Source organism: Triticum aestivum, chromosome 1D (genome assembly GCF_018294505.1).
Source record: "Triticum aestivum cultivar Chinese Spring chromosome 1D, IWGSC CS RefSeq v2.1, whole genome shotgun sequence".
NCBI lineage: Eukaryota > Viridiplantae > Streptophyta > Magnoliopsida > Poales > Poaceae > Triticum > Triticum aestivum.
In genome coordinates this window covers 53770788-53787667 of record NC_057796.1, presented here as the reverse complement: position 1 = coordinate 53787667, position 16880 = coordinate 53770788, and positions in this window count along the sequence as shown.

Genomic DNA, 16880 nt, shown 5'->3' with positions numbered 1-16880 from the left:
CTCGTGCTTGAGCTAGTTGGTGATTTTTTTGGGAGGAAGAAGGAGTGTGTGGGTGCAGGAATAAGTGGAGGGGGGCCACCAGGGGCCCATGAGGCAGGGGGCGCGCCCCACGGGGGTGGGCGCGCCCTGGACCCTCGTGGCCAGGTGCTTGCTCCCCTTGATGTGTTCTCAGTGCCAAATATTCTCAAATATTCTAGAAAAAATCATATTTCATTTTCAGGGCATTTGGAGAACTTTTATTTTCGGGGTATTTTTTATTGCATAGAAAACTAACTGAAAAATACTATTTTTGCTTTATTTAATCTAAATAACAGAAAGTAAAAGGAGGGTACAGAAGGTTGTGCTTTCTAACTTCATCCATCTCATGCTCATCAAAAGGAATCCACTAACAATGTTGATCAAGTCTTGTTAACAAACTCATTCCGAATCGCATGGAACCAGAGAATTTTCGAATAGCACTAGGTTACCTCAACGGGGATATGCACATCCCAAACAATAAGAATATCATATTTCTTCTTGACAGTAGGAAGAGGAAATTCAAAACCTCCAATAATAATCGATGGAATTTTTCCAATAGAATTGATACTGTGGACTTGAGGTTGTTTCCTCAGAAAGTGTACCGTATGCTCATTACCATTAACATGAAAAGTGACATTGCCTTTGTTGCAATCAATAACTGTCCCTGCATTATTCAAAAAGGGTCTACCAAGGATAATCGACATACTATCGTCCTCGGGAATATCAAGAATAACAAAGTCCGTTAAAATAGTAACATTTGCAACCACAACAGGCACATCCTCACAAATACCGACATGTATAGCGGTTGATTTATCAGCCATTTGCAAAGATATTTCAGTAGGTGTCAACTTATTCAAATCAAGTCTACAATATAAAGAGAGAGGCATAACACTAACACCGGCTCCAAGATCACAGAAAGCAGTTCTAACATAGTTTCTTTTAATGGAGCATGGTATAGTTGGTACTCCTGGATCTCAAAGTTTCTTTGGTATTCCACTCTTAAAAGTATAATTAGCAAGCATGGTGGAAATTTCAGCTTCCGGTATCTTTCTTTTATTTGTAACAATATCTTTCATGTACTTAGCATAAGGATTCATTTTAAGCATATCAGTCAAACGCATACGCAAAATGATAGGTCTAATCATTTCAGCAAAGCGCTCAAAATCCTCATCATCCTTTTTCTTGGATGGTTTAGGAGGAAAAGGCATGGGTTTCTGAACCCATGGTTCTCTTTCTTTACCGTGCTTCCTAGCAACAAAGTCTTTCTTATCATAACGTTGATTCTTTGATTGTGGGTTATCAAGATCAAGAGCAGGTTCAATCTCTACATCATTGTCATTACTAGGTTGAGCATCAACATGAACATCATCTTTAATATTATCACTAGGTTCATGTTCATTACAAGATTGTGTTTCAGCATCAGAAATAGAAATATCATTGGGATTCTCAGATGTGTCTACAATAGGTTCACTAGAAGCATGCAAAGTCCTATCATTTTTCTTTTTCTTCTTTTTAGAAGGACTAGGTGCATCAACATTAGTTCTCTCAGAATCTTGCTCAATTCTCTTAGGATGGCCCTCAGGATACAAAGGTTCCTAAGTCATTTTACCCCCTCTAGTCATTACTCTAACAACATTATCATTCTTCTTATTATTTAATTCATTGAGCAAATCATTCTGAGCTTTAAGTACATGTTCTACTTGAGTAGTAACCATAGAAGCATGTTTACTAGTGAGTTTAAGTTCACCTTTAAATCTAGACATATAATCACTCAAGTGTTCAATCATATAAGCATTACGTTTCAATTGTCTACCAACATAAGCATTGAAGTTTTCTTGTTTGACAATAAAATTATCAAACTCATCTAACATTGGCTAGCAGACTTATAACGAGGGATATCACCTTCATCAAATCTATAGAGAGAATTTACCTTTACTACCTGTGTCGGGTTATCAAGACCATGTATTTCTTCAATAGGTGGTAAATTCTTAACATCTTCAGCTTTAATACCTTTGTCTTTCATAGATTTCTTTGCCTCTTGCATATCTTCAGGACTGAGAAATAGAATACCCCTTTTCTTCGGAGTTGGCTTAGGAGTTGGTTCAGGAAGTGTCCAATTATTTTCATTAGTCAACATATTATTCAATAGCAATTCAGCTTGATCAACTGTTCTTTCCCTGAAAACACAACCAGCACAACTATCCAGGTGGTCTCTGGAAGCATCGGTTAGTCCATTATAAAAGATATCAAGTATTTCATTTTTCTTGAGAGGATGATCAGGCAAAGCATTAAGTAATTGGACAAGCCTCCCCAAGCTTGTGGGAGACTCTCTTCTTCAATTTGCACAAAATTATATATTTCCCTTGTGAGCGGGGAAATATTTAGCAGAGAAGTAATAAATCATATCCTGGGGACTACGCACACAACCAGGATCAAGAGAATTAAAACATGTTTTAGCATCACCCTTTAATGAGAACGGAAATAATTTAAGGATATAGTAGTAACAAGTTTTCTCATCATTAGTGAACAGGGTGGCTATATCATTTAATTTAGTAAGATGTGCCACAACAGTTTCAAATTCATAGCCATAGAAAGGATCAGATTCAACCAAAGTAATTATCTCAGGATCGACAAAGAGAAATCATAATCCTTATCAGTAACACAGATAGGTGAAGTAGCAAAAGCAAGGTCGTATTTCATTCTAGCATTCAAAGATTTTTCTTTCAGCTTAGCTAATAATTCCTTAAGATCATATCTATCCTTGCAAGCAAGAAAGTCTCTAGCAGTTTCTTTATCCATAACATAACCCTTAGGCACAACTGGCAATTCATATCTGGGGGGAGAATCTTCATCATCACTTTCATCAATATTCTCAGTTTCAATAATTTCATTCTCCCTAACCCTAGCAAGTTGTTCATCCAGAAATTCACCTAGTGGCACAGTATTATCAAGCATAGAAGTAGTTTCATCATAAGTATCATGCATAGCAGAAGTGGCATCATCAATAACATGCGACATATCAGAATTAATAGCAGAAGCAGGTTTAGGTGTCGCAAGCTTACTCAAAACAGAAGGTGAATCAAGTGCAGAGCTAGATGGCAGTTCCTTACCTCCCCTCGTAGTTGAGGGATAAATTTTGGTTTTCTCGTCTTTCAAGTTCCTCATAGTGACCAGCAGATATAAATCCCAAGTGACTCAAAGAATAGAGCTATGCTCCCTGGCAACGGTGCCAGAAAATAGTCTTGATAACCCACAAGTATAGGGGATCGCAACAGTTTTTGAGGGTAGATTATTCAACCCAAATTTATTGATTCGACACCAGGGGAGCCAAAGAATATTCTCAAGTATTAGCAGTTGAGTTGTCAATTCAACCACACCTGGATAACTTAATATCTGTAGCAAAGTGTTTAGTAGCAAAATAGTATGGAAGTAATGGTAACGGTGGCAAAAGTAATAGTAGCAGTTTTGTAGTAATTGTAACAGTGGCAACGGAAAAGTAACTAAGCAAAGAGCAATATGTGGAAAGCTCATAGGCATTGGATCGGTGATGGAGAATTATACCGGATGCGATTCCTCATGCAATATTTATAACATAGGGTGACACAGAACAACCTCCAATTCATCAATGTAATGTAGGCATGTATTCCGAATATAGTCATACGTGCTTATGGAAAAGAACTTGCATGACATCTTTTCTCCTACCCTCCCATGGCAGCGGGGTCCTGTTGGAAACTAAGGGATATTAAGGCCTCCTTTTAATAGAGTACCAGACCAAAGCATTAACACTTAGTGAATACATGAACTCCTCAAACTACGGTCATCACTGGGAGTGGTCCCGATTATGGTCACTTCGGGGTTGCCGGATTATAACACATAGTAGGTGACTGTAGACTTGCAAGATAGGATCAAGAACTCACATATATTCATGAAAACATAATAGGTTCAGATCTGAAATCATGGCACTCAGGCCCTAGTGACAAGCATTAAGCATAGCAAAGTCATAGCAACATCAATCTCAGAACATAGTGGATACTAGGGATCAAACCCTAACAAAACTAACTCAATTACATGGTAAATCTCATCGAACCCATCACCGTCCAGCAAGCCTATGATGGAATTACTCACGCACGGCGGTGAGCATCATGAAATTGGTGATGGAGGAAGGTTGATGATGACGATGGCGACGGATTCCCCTCGCCAGAGCCCCGAACGGACTCCAGATCAGCCCTCCCGAGAGAGTTTAGGGCTTGGCGGCGGCTCCGTATCGTAAAACGCGATGAATCCTTCTCTCTGATTTTTTTCTCCCCGAACGTGAATATATGGAGTTGTAGTTGAGGTCGGTGGAGCACCAGGGGGCCCACGAGGCAGGGGGTAGGAGCGCCCCACCCTCGTGGACAGGGTGTGGTCCCTCTAGCCTTGATTCTTTCGCCAGTATTTTTTTAATTCCAGAAATATTCTCCGTGAAGTTTCAGGTCATTCTAATAACTTTTATTTCTGCACAAAAATAACACCCTGGCAATTCTGCTGAAAACATCGTCAGTCTCGGTTAGTGCCATTCAAATCATGCAAGTTAGAGTCCAAAACAGGGGCAAAAGTGTTTGGAAAACTAGATACGATGGAGACGTATCACGACGTGACACCTTGATCTCCATCGTAGCATCGTTGTCGTCTCGCCAACTATTGCTTCTACGACTAGCGCTACCGCTTAGTGATAAAGTAAAAACAATTACAGGGCGATTGCATTGCATACAATAAAGCGACAACCATATGGCTCATGCTAGTTGTCGATAACTCTGTTACAAAACATGATAATCTCATACAATAAAATCTAGCATCATGTCTTGACCATATCACATTACTACATGCCCTGCAAAAACAAGTTAGACGTCCTCTACTTTGTTGTTGCAAGTTTTATGTGGCTGCTACGGGCTGAGCAAGAACCGTTCTTACCTACGCATCAAAACCACAACGATTTTTCATCAAGTGTGTTGTTTTAACCTTCAACAAGGACCGGGCGTAGTCACACTCGATTCAACTAAAGTTGGAGAAACTGACACCCGCTAGCCACTTGTGTGCAAAGCACGTCATTAGAACCAGTCTCGCGTAAGCGTATGCGTAATGTCGGTCCAGGCCGCTTCATCCAACAATACCGCCAAATCAAAGTATGACATGCCGGGAAGCAGTATGACTATTATCGCCCACAACTCTTTGCGTTCCACTCGTGCATATAACATCTATGCATAAACCTGGCTCGGATGCCACTGTTGGGGAACGCAGTAATTTCAAAAAAATTCCTACACACACGCAAGATCCATCTAGGTGATGCATAGCAATGAGAGGGGAGAGTGTTGTCCACGTACCCTCGTAGACCAAAAGGGGAAGCGTTATGACAACGCGGTTGATGTAGTCGTACGTCTTCACGATCCGACCGATCCTAGTACCGAACGTACGGCACCTCCGCGATCTGCACACGTTCAGCTCGGTGACGTCCCACAAACTCTAGATCCAGCTGAGTGTCGAGGGAGAGCTTCGTCAGCACGATGACGTGATGACGGTGATGATGAAGTTACCGACGTAGGGCTTCGCCTAAGCATTACAACGATATGACCGAGGTGGAAATCTTTGGAGGGGGGCACCACACATGGCTAAAACAATCAACTTGTGTGTCTATGGGGTGCCCCCTCCCCCGTATATAAAGGAGGGGAGGAGGAGGCCGGCCGGCCCTAGAGGGCGCGCCAAGGGGGGAGGAATCCTCCTCCTAGTAGGAGTAGGATTCCTCCTTTCCTAGTCCTACTAGGAGGGGGAAGGAAGGAGAGGGGGAGGGAGAGGGAAAGAGGGGCCGCGCCCCCCTCCCCTAGTCCAATTCGGACTCCCTTGGGGGGGCCACCTCCTAGCTGCTGCCCTCTCTCTCCCCTAAAGCCCACTAAGGGCCCACTAACTTATCGGGGGGGGTGGGGTCCGGAAACCCTCCGGCACTCCGGTTTTATCCGAAAGCTCATGGAACACTTCCGTTGTCTGAACATAGCCATCCAATATATCAATCTTTATGTCTCGACCATTTCGAGACTCCTCATCATGTCCGTGATCACATCCGGGACTCCGAACTACATTCGGTACATCAAAACACATAAACTCATAATACCTATCATCACTAAACGTTAAGCGTGTGGACCCTACGTGTTCGAGAACTATGTAGACATGACCGAGACTCGTCTCCGGTCAATAACTAATAGAGGAACCTGGATGCTCATATTGGTTCCTACATATTCTACGAAGATCTTTATCGGTCAAACCGCATAACAACATACGTTGTTCCCTTTGTCATCGGTATGTTACTTGCCCGAGATTCGATCGTCGGTATCTCAATACCTAGTTCAATCTTGTTACCGCCAAGTCTCTTTACTCGTTTTGTAATGCATCATCCCGCAACTAACTCATTAGTCACATTGCTTGCAAGGCTTATAGTGATGTGCATTACCGAGAGGGCCTAGAGATACCTCTCCGATACTCAGAGTGACAAATCCTAATCTCGATCCTGTAGAGCATCTTTATAATCACCCAGTCACGTTGTGACGTTTGATAGCACACTAAGTGTTCCTCCGGTATTCAGGAGTTCCATAATCTCATAGTCATAGGAACATGTATAAGTCATGAACAAAGCAATAGCAACAAACTAAACGATCATCGTGCTAAGCTAACGGATGGGTCAAGTCAATCACATCATTCTCTAATGATGTGATCCCGTTAATCAAATGGAAACTCATGTCTATGGCTAGGAAACTTAACCATCTTTGATTCAACGAGTTAGTCAAGTAGAGGCATATTAGTGACACTCTGTTTGTCTATGTATTCACACATGTACTAAGTTTCCGGTTAATACAATTCTAGCATGAATAATAAACATTTATCATGATATAAGGAAATATAAATAACAACTTTATTATTGCCTCTAGGGCATATGTCCTTCAGTCTCCCACTTGCACTAGAGTCAATAATCTAGATTACACAGTAATGATTCTAACACCCATGGAGTATTGGTGCTGATCATGTTTTGCTCGTGAGAGAGGCTTAGTCAATGGGTCTGCAACATTTAGGTCCGTATGTATCTTGCAAATCTCTATGTCTCCCTCCTTGACTTGATCACGGATGGAATTGAAGCGTCTCTTGATGTGCTTGGTTCTCTTGTGAAATCTGGATTCCTTTGCCAAGGAAATTGCACCAATATTGTCACAGAGGATTTACATTGGACCCGATGCACTAGGTATGACACCTAGATCGGATATGAACTCCTTCATTTGCTGCTTCCGAAGCAGCTACTTACTCCGCTTCACACGTCCCGCCACGACGCTTTGCTTAGAACTGCACCAACTTACAGCTCCACCATTCAATATAAATACGTATCCGGTTTGTGACTTAGAGTCATCCGGATCAGTGTCAAAGCTTGCCTCGACGTAACCATTTACGACGAGCTCTTTGTCACCTCCATAAACGAGAAACATATCCTTAGTCCTTTTAAGGTATTTCAGGATGTTCTTGACCGCCGTCCAGTGATCCACTCCTGGATTACTTTGGTACCTCCCTGCTAAACTAATAGCAAGGCACACATCAGGTCTGGTACACATCATTGCATAGATGATAGAACCTATGGCTGAAGCATAGGGGATGACTTTCATTTTCTCTCTATCTTCTGCAGTGGTCGGGCATTGAGTCTGACTCAACTTCACACCTTGTAACACAGGCAAGAACCCTTTCTTTGCTTGATCCATTTTAAACTTCTTCAAAACTTTATCAAGGTATGTGCTTTGTGAAAGTCCAATTAAGCGTCTTGATCTATCTCCATAGATCTTGATGCCCAATATATAAGCAGCTTCACCGAGGTCTTTCATTGAAAAACTCTTATTCAAGTATCCTTTTATGCTATCCAGAAATTCTATATCATTTCCAATCAACAATATGTCATCCACATATAATATTAGAAATGCTTCAGAGCTCCCACTCACTTTCTTGTAAATACAGGCTTCTCCAAAAGTCTGTATAAAACCATATGCTTTGATCACACTATCAAAACATTTATTCCAACTCCAAGATGGTTTCACCAGTCCATAAAGGGATCGCTGGAGCTTGCACACTTTGTTAGCATCCTTTGGATTGATAAAACCTTCGGGTTGCATCATATACAACTCTTCTTCCAGAAATTCATTCATGAATGCAGGTTTTATATCCATTTGCCAAATTTCATAATCATAAAATGCAGCAATTGCTAACATGATTCGGACGGACTTAAGCATCGCTACCGGTGTCCGAACATAGCCGTCCAATATATCAATCTTTATGTCTCGACCATTTTGAGACTCCTCGTCATGTCCGTGATCACATCCGGGACTCCGAACTACATTCGGTACATCAAAACACATAAACTCATAATACTGATCGTCATCGAACGTTAAGCATGTGGACCCTACGTGTTCGAGAACTATGTAGACATGACCGAGACTCGTCTCCGGTCAATAACCAATAGCGAAACCTGGATGCTCATATTGGTTCCTACATATTCTACGAAGATCTTTATCGGTCAAACCGCATAACAACATACGTTGTTCCCTTTGTCATCGGTATGTTACTTGCCCGAGATTCGATCGTCGGTATCTCAATACCTAGTTCACTCTCGTTACTGACAAGTCTCTTTACTTGTTTCGTAATGCAATATCCCGCAACTAACTAATTAGTCACATTGCTTGCAAGGCTTATAGTGATGTGCATCACCGAGAGGGCCCAGAGATACCTCTCCGATACTTGGAGTGACAAATCCTAATCTCGATCTATGCCAACTCAACAAACACCATCGGAGACACCTCTAGAGCATCTTTATAATTACCCAGTTATGTTGTGACGTTTGATAGCACACTAAGTGTTCCTCTGGCATTCGGGAGTTGCATAATCTAATAGTCATAGGAACATGTATAAGTCATGAAGAAAGCAATAGCAACAAACTAAACGATCATCATGCTAAGCTAATGGATGGGTCAAGTCAATCACATCATTCTCTAATGATGTGATCCCGTTAACCAAATGACAACTCATGTCTATGGCTAGGAAACTTAACCATCTTTGATTCAACGACCTAGTCAAGTAGAGGCATATTAGTGACACTCTGTTTGTCTATGTATTCACACATGTACTAAGTTTCCGGTTAATACAATTCTAGCATGAATAATAAACATTTATCATGATATAAGGAAATATAAATAACAACTTTATTATTGCCTCTAGGGCATATTTCCTTCGACTTTCACTTGGTTCAACATAAGATCGGCGGGCAGAACTGTCACTAGAAGATGCCCCCGAGGATCGCCTCCTCGAAGAACTCCTTCCAAATAGGTTCATCATGTCTACATACAATTTTCTAAAAAAATTTGGGTGACGAAAATTTGTCAACAAAACTTTATTAAATTGATAGCAACTAGTCATAGGGATACATAGAAGCCATAGCAAGCATTCAACCTACTTAGAACTCTAAGAATTCAACATGCAAGCTCATCTACAGCAGCACCAAGACTAGCTAATTATTCAAAATATAAACCACTAAAACAAAAACTAATTGGACAAAAGGTGGAGTCACATACCAAGCAACAACCCCCCGAAACAGTTTCGGAAACGGAGCTTCGAGCAAAGAGATCGAAATCCGCGGGTTTGAGAGTAAGAACACGGGAGAGAGAGAAATGGAGATTTCTTTTCTGGAGGTAAGTGATGATGTGTGATGAAGGGATAAGTGAGGGGCCCCATGTGGGGACCACAACCCACCAGGGCACGCCTGGGGGTCCTCGCACGCCCAGGTGGGTTGTGCCCACCTGGTGCACCTCCCTCTGATATTATTTGCACCAGAAATTCAGAAATATTCAGAAAAAAATCGTATTAAATTTTCAGAGCATTATGAGAACTTTTATTTTTGGGACATTTTTTATTGCACAGGAAATTCAGAAGACAGAAAAAACAATGCATTTTATTTTATTTAACTAATAAAAACATAGAATTAAATTAAGGACAGAAGGTAGTGCTTACTAAATTCATCAACTCCATACCGCTCAAAAATGATTCATTAATAAGGTTGATCAGGTCTTATTAAGAACCACTTTCGATTAGCATGAAACCGAAGAACTTACATAAATCACTAAGTTGCCTCAATGGGGATATGAATGTCCCCAACAATAAGCATTTCATATTTCATTTTGACAGTAGGTAGAGGTATTTGAAAACTTCCAATAGTGATTGTCGGAGATTTTTCAATAACATTAACACCATTCACTTGGAATTGTTTCTTCAGAAAGTCCACCTTATGTTCATTACCATTGATATGAAAAGTGACCTTGTTTTTATTGCAATCAATAACAGCCCCTACAGTATTCAAGAAGGGTCTACCAAGGATAATTGACATGTTGTCGTCCTCGGGCATCTCAACTATAACAAAGTCAGTCAAAATAGTAACATTGGCAACAACAACGGGCACATCCTCACAGATACCGATAGGTATGGCAGTTGATTTGTCAGCCATTTACAAAGATATTTCAGTAGGCGTGAGTTTATTCAAATCAAGTCTTTTATATAAGGATAAAGGCATAACACTAACACCGGCTCCTAAATCACACAAAGCAATGTTCACATAATTCTTTTTGATGGAGCAAGGTATAGTTGGTATTCCAGGATCTCCATGCTTTTTAGGTACTCCATTTTTGAAAGTATAATTAGCAAGCATAGTGGAGATTTCAGCTTCCGGTATTTTTCTCTTATCGGTGATGATGTCTTTCATATACTTTGCATAAGGAGGCACTTTCAAGATATCAATCAAGCGAGTACGCAAAAAGACTGGCCTCAGCATTTGAGCAAAGCGTTCAAATTCTTCATCATCATTCTTTTTAGTTGACTTGGGTCGAAAAGGCATAGGTTTTTGAACCCACGGTTCTCTTTCTTTACCGTGTTTTCTAGCAACAAAGTCTCTTTTATCATATCTTTTATTCTTAGGTTGTGGGTTATCAAGATCAACAGGTGGTTCTATCTCAACATCATTATCTGGTTCTTTATTATTTGTTTGAGCATCTCAATGAACATCATCATTATCTTTTTCATTATCAGAAGGTGAGTGTTCATTACCAGATTGAGTTTCAGCATCAGAGATAGAAGTTTCATTATCATTATCAGGAGGTTTCCCTATTTCAGGTTCACTAGAAGTGTGCAAAGTCCTATCATTTTTCTTTTTATTTTTCTTTCTAGAAGAACTAGGTGCATCAATGTTATTTCTTTGTGAATCTTGTTCAATTCTTTTAGGGTTTCCCTTAGGATAAAGTGGTTCCTGAGTCATTTTACCTCTTCTAGTTGCAACTCTAACAGCAAAGTCATGTATATTATTATTCATTTCATCAAGCACTCTCTTTGAGATTTAGCAACTTGTTCTAACTGAGTTTGAACCATAGAAGTATGTTTTCCAACACCTCTAACATCAGTTGAGATTCTAAATAGCAAGTCACTCAAGCGAGCAATCATATCAGAATTATATTTCAATTGTTTCATAACATTTGCATTGAAGTGATCTTGTTTTCTAATGTAGTTTTCAAACTTATAAAGGCATTGGCTAGGATGCATATTGTGAGGATTGTCATTAGCATTGAATTTTATTAGAGAATTTACCTCTACCACCTTAGGTAGTGGTGGTGTATTAAGCCCATGCATTTCTTCAATAGGAGGTAAATTTTTAACATCCTCAGCTTTTTTCCTTCATAGATTTCTTTGCCTCTTGCATATCTTCAGGACTGAGATACCCCTCTTCTTCAGAGTCGGTTTAGGCGGTGGTTCTGGAAGAGTCCAATCATCATAATTTTTCAATATATTATTCACTAATTCTTCAGCTTGCCCAACAGTTTGTTCCCTGAAAACACAACCAGGACAACTATCTAGGAAGTCCCTAGAAACATCGGTTAGTCCATTATAGAAGATATCAAGTATTTCATTTTTCTTAAGAGGATGATCAGCAAAGCATTAAGTAATTGGCAAAGCCTCCCCCAAACTTGTGGGAGACTCTTCTTTAGTTTGCAAAAAGTTAAATATTTCCGGTAAAGCAGCTTGTTTCTTATGAGCAGGAAATATTTTTTAGAGAAGTAATAAATCATATCCTGGGGACTACGCACACAACCAGGAGTAAGAGTATTGTACCAAGCTTTAGCATCACCCTTTAGTGAGAAAGGAAATAATTTGAGAATAAAGTAATAGCGAGTTTTCTCATCATGAGTAAAAAGGGTGGCTATATCATTCAACTTAGTAAGATGTGCCACAACAGTTTCAGTTTCATAACCATGGAAAGGATCAGATTCAACCAGAGTAATTAACTCTGGGTCGACCGAGAATTCATAATCCTTATCATCAATAAAGATAGGTGAAGTAGCAAACTTAGGATCACATTTCATTCTAGCACTCAGAGATTTTTCTTTATACTTGCATAATAATTTCTCTAGATCATCTCTATCCTTACAAGCAAGAATATCTCTAGTTGTCTCCTCATTCATAAAATAAACTTCCGGTACCTTAGGCAATTCATATCTAAGAAGGCTAGTTCTAGCAGGTGTTTCAGGAGTTTCAGTTTCAAGCTCATCATCAGATTCAACAACATCATGTTGTATTACTCTAGCAATTTGTGCATCAAGAAAATCACCAAGTGGCACATCATCATTATCAAGCAAGGTACTTGCATCATTCGTAGTGGAAGTACCATCATCAATAACTTGCGACATATTAGAATTGATAGCATGTGGTGGTGTTGCAAGTTTACTTATAACAGAAGGTGAATCTAAAGCAGAACTGGATGGTAGTTCCTTACATCCCCTCGTCTTTGAGGGAAATATCTTTTTCTTAGCATCCTTCAGATTCTTCATAGTGATAATTCGATAATAATCCCAAGTGACTCAACAAATATAGCTATGCTCCCCGGCAATGGTGCCAGAAAAAGGTCTTGATAACCCACAAGTATAGGGGATCGTAACAGTTTTCGAGGGTAGAGTATTCAACCCAAATTTATAGATTCGACACAAGGGGAGCCAAAGAATATTTGAAGGTATTTGCAGCGGAGTTGTCAATTCAACCACACTTGGAGATTAATTATCTGCAGCAAGTAATCAGTAGCAAAGAAATATGATAGTTTTGATAGTAGTGACAGTAGCAATGGTAACGGTAACAGTGATAGCAGTAATTTTGTAGCAAGTGTAACAGTGATGATAGCAGTAGTAACTTAGCAGAAACAATAGAGGATAAATTCGTAGGCATTGGATCAGTAACTTGTTGGATGATATTCATCATGAGACAGTTATAACCTAGGGCGATACGGCACTAGCTCCAGTTCATCGATATAGTGTAGGCATGTATTCCATAAAAAGTCATACGTGCTTATGGAAAGAACTTGCATGACATCTTTCGTCCTACCCTCCCGTGGCAGCGGGGTCCATATTGGAAACTAAGGGATATTAAGCCTCCTTTTAATACAGAACCGGAACAAAGCATTAACACATAGTGAATACATGAACTCCTCAAACTACGTTCATCACCGGGAGTGGTCTCGGCTTTTGTCACTCCGGGGTTGCCGGATCATAACACGTAGTAGGTGACTATAACTTGCAAGATCGTATCTAAAACATGGATATAATGATGATAACATAAACGGTTGAGATCTGAGTTCATGGCACTCGGGCCCAAAGTGACAAGCATTAAGCATAGCAAAGTCATAGCAACATCAATCTAAGAACATAGTGGATACTAGGGATCAAGCCCTAACAAAACTAACTCGATTACATGATGAAGCTCATCCAACTCCTCACTGACCAGCGAGCCTACGAAGGAATTACTCACTCCCGGTGGGGAGCATCATGGAATTGGCGATGGAGAAGGGTTGGTGATGATGAAGAATGAAGATCCCCCTCTCCGGAGCCCCAAACGGACTCCAGATCTGGCCTCCCGATGAAGAACAGGAGGTGACGGCGGCTCCATATCGTGGATCACGATAATTCTTTCTCCTTGATTTTTTCTGGAAAAATAGAATTGTATAGCATCGGTTTCAGGGTCTGCGGGGCCACCAGGTGGGGACAACCCACCTGGGCGCGCCAGGAGAGGGAGGGCGCGCCCTGGTGGGTTGTGCCCACCCAGGTGCCCCTCTCCAGTAGGTCTTGGCTCCAGAAATTCTTATTTATTATAAAAATTCCTCGCAAAGTTTTGTTCCATTCCGAGAACTTTTATTTCTGAACAAAAACAACACCATGGTAGTTCTGCTGAAAACATCGTCAGTCCGGGGTTAGTTTCATTCAAATCATGCAAATTAGAGTCCAAAACAAGAGGAAAAGCATTAGGAAAAGTAGATACGTTGGACACGTATTAACCTTCTACCACAAATTCGAAGACAAGATCTTTGTTGCCAAGAATGGAGCCTTTCTAGAGAAGGAGTTTCTCTCGAAAGAAGTGAGTGGGAGGAAAGTAGAACTTGATGAGATAATTGTACCTTCTCTCGAATTGGTAAGTAGCACATCAGAGAAACCTGTTCCCGTGATGCCTACACCTACTAGAGAGGAAGCTAATGATGATGATCATGAAACTTCAGATAAAGTTACTACTCGACCTCGTAGGTCGAACAGAGCATGATCCGCACCAGAGTGGTACGGTAATCCTGTCCTGGAAGTCATGTTACTAGATGATGTCTACTACTCAACCTTCTTCTTGTAGACGTTGTTGGGCCTCCAAGTGCAGAGGTTTGTAGGACAGTAGCAAATTTCCCTCAAGTGGATGACCTAAGGTTTATCAATCCGTGGGAGGCGTAGGATGAAGATGGTCTCTCTCAAACAACCCTACAACCAAATAACAAAGAGTCTTTTGTGTCCCCAACACACCCAATACAATGGTAAATTGTATAGGTGCACTAGTTCAGCAAAGAGATGGTGATACAAGTGCAATATGGATGGTAGATATAGGTTTTTGTAATCTGAAAATATAAAAACAGCAAGGTAGCTAATGATAAAAGTGAGCACAAACGGTATTGCAATTCGTTGAAACAAGGCCTAGGGTTCATACTTTCACTAGTGCAAGTTCTCTCAACAATAATAACATAATTGGATCATATAACTATCCCTCAACATGCAACAAAGATTCACTCCAAAGTCACTAATAGCGGAGAACAAACGAAGAGATTATTGTAGGATACGAAACCACCTCAAAGTTATCCTTTCTGATCGATCTATTCAAGAGTCCGTAGTAAAATAACACGAAGCTATTATTTCCATTCGATCTATCCTAGAGTTCGTACTAGAATAACACCTTAAGATACAAATCAACCAAAACCCTAATGTCACCTAGATACTCCAATGTCACCACAAGTATCCGCGGGTATGACTATACGATATGCATCACACAATCTCAGATTCATCTATTCAACCAATACAAAGAACTTCAAAGAGTGCCCCAAAGTCTCTACCGGAGAGTCAAGACGAAAACGTGTGCCAACCCCTATGCATAGATTCCCAAGGTCACGGAACCCGCAAGTTGATCACCAAAACATACATCAAGTGAATCAATAGAATACCCCATTCTCTCCATGGGTATCTTACGCAAGACATACATCAAGTGTTCTCAAATTCTTAAAGACTCAATCCGATAAGATAACTTCAAAGGGAAAACTCAATCCATTACAAGAGATTAGAGGGGGAGAAACATCATAAGATCCAACTATAATAGCAAAGCTCGCGATACATCAAGATCGTGCCAAATCAAGAATACGAGAGAGAGAGAGAGAGAGATCAAACACATAGCTACTGGTACATACCCTCAGCCCCGAGGGTGAACTACTCCCTCCTCGTCATGGAGAGCGCCGGGATGATGAAGATGGCCACCGGTGAGGGACCCCCCCTCCGACAGGGTGCCGAAACAGGGTCCCGATTGGTTTTTGGTGGCTACGGAGGCTTGCAGCGGCGGAACTCCCGATCTAGGTTATGTTCTGGGGGTTTCTGTATTTATAGGGATTTTTGGCGTCGGGAACAAGTCAGGGGGGTCTCCGAGGCGGCCACGAGGTAGGGGGCGCGCCTAAGGGGGTAGGGCGCGCCCCCCACCCTTGTGGGTGCCTCGGGACTCTTCTGGTCCATCTCCGATACTCCATGGGCTTCTTCTGGTCCAAAAATAATCTCCGTGAAATTTCAGGAAAATTGGACTCCATTTGGTTTTCCTTTTATGTGATACTCAAAAACAAGGAAAAAACATAAACTGGCACTGGGCTCTAGGTTAATAGGTTAGTCCCAAAAATCATATAAAATAGCATATACATGCATATAAAACATCAAAGATTAACAATATAATAGCATGCAACAATAAAAAATTATAGATACGTTGGAGATGTATCACTAGACCATGGCAAACCTATGAACTATGAAAAAGCTATGATGAGCCCAGATTCAGACAGATGTCTTAAGGCCATGAAATCTGAGATAGGATCCATGTATGAGAACAAAGTGTGGACTTTGGTGGACTTGCTCGACGATCGGCAAGCCATTGAGAATAAATGGATCTACAACAGGAAGACGGATACTGATGGTAGTGTTACTATCTACAAAGCTCGACTTGTCGCAAAAGGTTTTCGACAAGTTCAAGGTGTTGACTATGATGAGATTTTCTCACTCGTAGTGATGCTTAAGTCTGTCCGGATCATGTTAGCAATTGCCGCATTTTATGAAATCTGGCAAATGGATGTCAAAACTGCATTCCTTAATGGATTTCTTAAAGAAGAGTTGTATATGATGCAACCAAAAAGGTTTTTTCGATCCTAAAGGTGCTAACAAAATGTGCAAACTCCA